The sequence below is a fragment of the Macaca thibetana genome, chromosome 1 (genome assembly GCF_024542745.1).
Source record: "Macaca thibetana thibetana isolate TM-01 chromosome 1, ASM2454274v1, whole genome shotgun sequence".
Classification (NCBI taxonomy): domain Eukaryota; kingdom Metazoa; phylum Chordata; class Mammalia; order Primates; family Cercopithecidae; genus Macaca; species Macaca thibetana.
The window spans coordinates 191,988,161-191,994,372 of NC_065578.1; positions in this window are offsets into that span (position 1 = coordinate 191,988,161).

Below are 6,212 nucleotides of genomic sequence, written 5' to 3' on the forward strand. Positions count from 1 at the left end.
TTGGGTTTTGAGACCTGTCTGTCTTGCCTGCTTCACAATTGGTAGTGCCTGGGGATATATCGAACTAAACATGCCCTAGATTAAGAAGGCAAACCTTGGCAGCACTTACCACACAAGTAAAGCAATTTAGCAGGTTTTACATTAAAGTTAAAAATTGCCAGGAGTTACCATTATATCATGTAATATAAAAATAGATTTACATGTAAAATGCATAAGAACAGTAAAATGTGTTTTTTAGTAAAAGGTTATAAGAAGACATGGAAATGTAAACTTCTGCCTTGGGTTAAATGATTGTTTTGAGTTAGATAGGAAAAGCTGAACATTCAAACAAGTGGTAGAAGCATTGTGGAAGTTAATCTTGCTGAAGAGGTTCTCTATGTGAACATACTGACGAAATTCAAAGGGTTATAAAAGGTTTTGCTTCTTTAAAATTTATCAGTCATCATTTTGGCAAAATAAATAATTTATGGTAACCTGGAATTCTATTTCATAATATCAAGTGCTTTAAACAAATTTAATAGGCTTCCCAAAATCAAACTTCAGTTTCCAAATGGTCTTTCCTGACACTTAACTCTTTGGATAGTCTAGAGAGTCCCTAGAGTGTCCAGAAAAGAGAGGTAAACAGGATTATTTGACATGTTTGGGTACATGGTATTGCCAAAATGATGTTCAATCTTCTTTAGGTTAAATCTTGGTAAATAATGCTAATATATGTTCCAATATTGTGTGGGATTTCTAAAATTCTAATGTCTAAGTGTATGCTATCAATCGTATTAAGATTGTGATGTTATTGTAAACCATGGAGATAACCAAACTTCTTTGTCAATTTTGTTTGTAACTGTAACTACCCTGGACATTTTATTATTCACAGACAATTGTTGTCTTGCTTTAATCCTTTTCAAAAGATTCTTTATAATAAGTTACAGAACTTTAACAGGTGTTCTCAAAAACAGATTTCTGATAACTTTAGAGATTGTAACATTGGAATAAAAGAAAATGTACAGGACTCATAAAAAGCTGAAATGTTCACAAATATCAAGCAAAACAAGAGTTAACTAAATGGACTGAACTGAGAAAGCTGAAGCAAACTTTTTGACTTCTGTTTGTAATATTGCTGATCCTTGTTTTGTTTTTCAGTCAAGGAAACTTATTTTGAGCTATTTGTGGTCTTTAATAATTAAGAAATGTGTACTCCTATTATCAAAAATTGGAGCATGTTTGTTTCTCTCTGCCCCGTTCTTTCAGAATTTAGAACATATCTGTGAGTATTCTTAACTTATGGCAATATAGTTGTTTGCATCCATGTAATAAGAATCCAGTTTTCTTTTGCAACAGGACACAATTGGAGAAAGCGTTTATTGTACCAAGGCTTTGACTGGAAGGGTATACTTCCTTTTAAGGAGTTAATCTCAACTTACAGAGTCAATGAAAGCCCAGTGGGGAAACTGGTCTCATACCCTTGTCTACACAGTCCCTGTACAGGGTTCCTGACCTGTGGTCAGTAAAGAATGTCACTTTCTAACAGGTCTAGGAGCTCCAAGTTTATCTTGGGACCTTAAGAGGAGAGGATCACCCAAATCACAGGCGTTTAAGGATACAAACCCATGGATGGGCTCAGCTTTAAAAGGTCTTATCTGAGACTCCTCATTGAACAGACTTCCATCAAAGCCAGTCTAAAAGACCCATGTAAAACGAATTATTCTTGCTGCACTTTATGCAAATAATCAGGCCAAGTATAAGACTAAAGTCTATTTAAACAACTAATTCCTATGATTTCTTAACAAAAATGAGGACTGGAGAGAGAGAAATTATGTTCTAAAACTTATCATACATTTGTCACTAAATTCTAAACTCATTAGTTGTTTTTGAGTTTTTGCCTATGTTTTAGACTAACCCTGCTTGCTCCTGTGAACCAACCAGCAATCCCTGGCTGCAGCTCAGAAAGAACAAAAGGGATAGGTGACATAGAAATCTGGATCAATAGTTTAGTTCTGAGCAATTATCCTGCAGATCCTGCCAGGTGATGAGAATAAATAGCATGCCCCAGACTTGGAGGTTTTCTTTTTGGGAAAGTAAGACCAAGGGAGCTAACCAAAGCAGAGCGCCATGAACTCAAATCTCAGCAAGCATAACTACAGCTACCAGTTTCTGGATGTGTCACAAGATGTCCTTTCCTCTCCCTTGTTCAAGGAGGACTTAATTCCACAGCCTCACTTTAGCATTTGCTTATGATAAAGAGTCCATGTAACCCCCAAGATACATTCTTGTCCCAGACTCAATTCCAAGTGTTGGATCAAAGCCCTAGGAAGAAAACTGGATCTGGGGAATCCAGGGGCAGAGAGCAACAGATGTTAAAAGGCACAGAGCGCAGGTGAGTCTGACTCATTTCTGCTGATTAAGCCAAGCCCAAGCTTCCTGTTTCATGGATAAAGGCTATATTAATATCCATAGCATAAATGCGATCTAGGGAACTCCAAGGCTACTGACAGCAGGGGAAACAGGGCATACATGGGTAAGAGTGGATGACTTCCCCGCCGAGCCCCCCTGCTTCACGAGTGCAAGCCACTTTAAAACCCATGCAGCACCTGCCAAGGTCACTGGAACTTGGCGATGCAAGGATGGAAGATGAAAAGAGGACATTCTTCCCTCTCTCCCTCCTGTATCCCATGTATCTGCTAGGGAAAGAAGGGAACCAGAGATGCCTGCTCTTCTGTTTCTAGATGGGTAGTGATTCATCTTCAGTCTATACCCCTTTCGAATGCATCCTGAACCCCTGGGACGCCTTTAAAAACTGCCTTAAGTTTTCCTTTTTCCTCCTCAGTTTTCTCTTCACAAATAGGTAATTGCATCTACATACTGTGAGACACTTACATCAGATGCATCCTCCAAACTGGAAAGAGTTAATTTCCCAAACCTTAAACTTGTTGGCTTAGGATTGGACTCAGGGGAGGGAAACCCAGAAGCCCAACATTCTGGCAAAAAGGTGAAGTTTTTTACTTTTCTCCTTTTTTTTTTTTTTAAGCAGTCAGGCTTTTGGCCTCCCTCTCCCTGTGCAAACTGGTAAAAGGCCTTGGAATTTTTGAGCTGTCTTTACCTCTCCCTTTGTTTTGCTTAGATATATGTTTTCTAATAACCTGGTTTGTCTGTCCTTGCCTTCAGGTCATCAAACTCCAAATGGTCATGCACCCAGAGCATCTGACAATGGCCCCTTTTGCCAGGAACCCTTAAATAGGCCTCTAAGGAAGCTCTGTCTGCTGTTTCCCCAAAACAGTGCCTCCTGTCAGCAGGAAGCAGTTAAGATTGGTCTTTGTCCTTATCCTTATTCTAACCACAGTTAGATGTACTTCTTTAGAGGGGGAATGAGACAGCCAAGTGTGAGAAGGTCCCTGAAAAAACTCCAACCAGACTCTTCACTGGGGTGGAGCCTCAAAAATTTGCACCATTTGTAGCAGGGAGGAGCCTGGCCCCTCCTCTTCCTGTGTGGACCCTGGAGTTTGAACTCCAGGGCAGGAAGCACCCTAGCAAGGGACTCTGGCCTTGCGGAGAGTCCCTGTTTCCTTTTAATTCTTCCTTTTTACTCAATAAAGCCCTGTCTTACTCACCATTCAAATTGTCTATGAGCCTGAACTTTCATGGCTGGGGGACAAAGAACCCCATCTTTAGTTGAACTAAGGAAAAGTCCTGCAACAGCACAAAGCAAGACCAAGTGCAGCCATCTCTGTAGAATAGTGAGTCATGTGGTTTGGCCGGAAAGCAAGTATGGTTGGCATAGCAGTGGGAGGTAAGGCTGAGAAGATAGGTTACGATCAATTAGAGAGTTTTGATTGACAAAGGAGGCGATAAACCTGTGGCAGTCATGAGAATGTGCCTCATGGATCTCTAATATAGTTAGTATAGGCAGTATAATTGACCAAGCTCTTCAACTGCTGTACTTGAGATACACTTCTGTGCTTGTGCTAAAGTCTTGCTTTCCTATGAGCTGTTTTCAGCCAGTGGCTAAGTATGTTAGAGAGACTTGGGACACTTTTGGTGGCTTGAAGACTTCTCAATGGTGAATCTTCCTGCTGAATCTTCCTTAGCCTGCACAGCAGTCTAAGATGTTTCTACCCAACATTTCTTCCCTCTCTTTTTCACTCAGTATCAGACTTGTATTGCAAGCTGATGACTCTTCCAGGTTTTCACTCCTTTATTTTAGTCTTCTTTCAGTTACTATAGCAGAATATATAAAGCAAAAGAAATTTATTTCTTTTACAAAGAAAATAAATTTATTTCTTATAGTGCTGAAGGCTGGGAAGTTTAAGATTGAGAAGCTGTCATTTAGTTGGCCTCTGGTGAATGTCTGATCTGCAGTATAACATGGCAGAGAAGTGAAAGCGGAAGTGGACATGTGGAAAAGGAAAGGTGTGGCTGCATGAATTCCTTCGTGATGCTGGAACCTTCCTGACCCAAACACCTCTCACTAGGCTCTACCTCCCAACACTGCTGCATTGAGGAATTAAGGTTCCAACTCATGGACTTTTGGGGGACACACTAAAATCTTGGCATACTCTCTTATTTTCCTTCATACAGGTATTTTGCTTAATAAAATCCTTGCATATTTAGTCTTATTTTGATATCTGACCTGGATTAAGTAGAATTTAGTCTTAGAAGCCTTTGACTTAGCTTCATTAATCCATTTAGTCACCAGGCATAATGGACAAGAAAGTGAATCCTGTTCAGTGTTAACACATTCTGCCCCCTTGGAAACAGCCAAAGTTGCAGGTCAGTAGCAGCAGCTTCCAGGATGAAAGACTGATGATACAAAAGAGGCTTCCCTTTTTATCCTCATTATAATGTAGATGCTGTATTCTTTCTGGGTTAAGCATCTTCAATCTTTATTATTTCAAGTTATTGTTTCAAATTGTATTACATACCATGTCCCTAGTATTTTATTTAAAATATCTTTATTTTTCTGTAAAGAACAAGTGTGCCATATTTAGCTTTTGATAGAAAAAATTAAGAAACTATCATAAAGAGAATAGTTAAAAGAAACGCTAGTAAAGGGAGCCAACACAAGGAGAGATTTTGGAAAAAGGGTGGTGTTTTAGTCCATTTTGTGCTTCTATAACAGAATATCTGAGACTGGGTTATTTAAAATAAACAAATTTATTTGGCTTAGTTGTAGAGGCTAGGAAATTCAAGACCAAGGGGCCAGCATCTGATGAGGGGCTTCTTGCTGTGTCCACCCATGGCAAAGGAGAAGGCGGAAGGGAAAAAGAGTGTATGGGGAAAAGAGGGAGCCAAACTTGCTTTTATAACCAACACACTCCTGAGATAATGGGATTAATCTTTTCATGAAGACAGAGACTTCACCTAATCACCTCATTAGGCCCTACCTCCCAATACTATTGCCAGTTTCAAACACATAACTTTGGGGGACATATTGAAACTATTGAAGGTGATAACCAGTTAACATTCTTTACAGGAGAACAAAAATTGTAAACTGCAGCTAGAGCATTAAGACTGAACAGAAGGAGGAATTTGTCCTTGAAGAATGGGAAATTTTGTGCGCTACTCTCTGAAAGCAGTTTTTATTTTTATTTTTTGAGAGATTTCAGACTAATGGTTTCTAGATTTAATGCACACAGGAATCTTCTGGGGGAGCTTATGAAAACTGTGGATTTCAGCAGAGATGTCTATTCAGCAGATCTGAATTGTTACTATATTTATATTCAGGAATCTTCACTTCTATAAGCTCCCTGAGTTTTTGTGATGTAGGTGGTCTGTGGCTAACAATTTGAAACAAACTACTCTAGATGGTTTTCCTGGGATAGTTTGATGGTCAGGATATATGGAGGCAGAAGGATAGATGGATGAGTCTTCTTTAACCTTTGAGTCAACCTCAGAGGCAGAGTTCTCTATAAATAAACTATTTACATTTTTCAAAGATACCAGAACATTTGGAAAGATTTCAAGAGATTTCTAAAAATTTTAGGGACATAAATTTAATAATATTTTCCTCGTGGAGCTATATTTCCGCACTGATTTAGCATTAACCTGACAAATGCTTTTCAGTCTCTTCCACTGTAGAAGTAGGAAAACAACCATAGCTATTAAATGGGTAGTGATAATGACAAAATAAGGCAAGTTATGCAAAACAGGACAATGCCTTACATATTATAAAGCAGGAATTGCCAAAGTTTTGCTGTAATGGTGAGAATGTAAGTATTTTA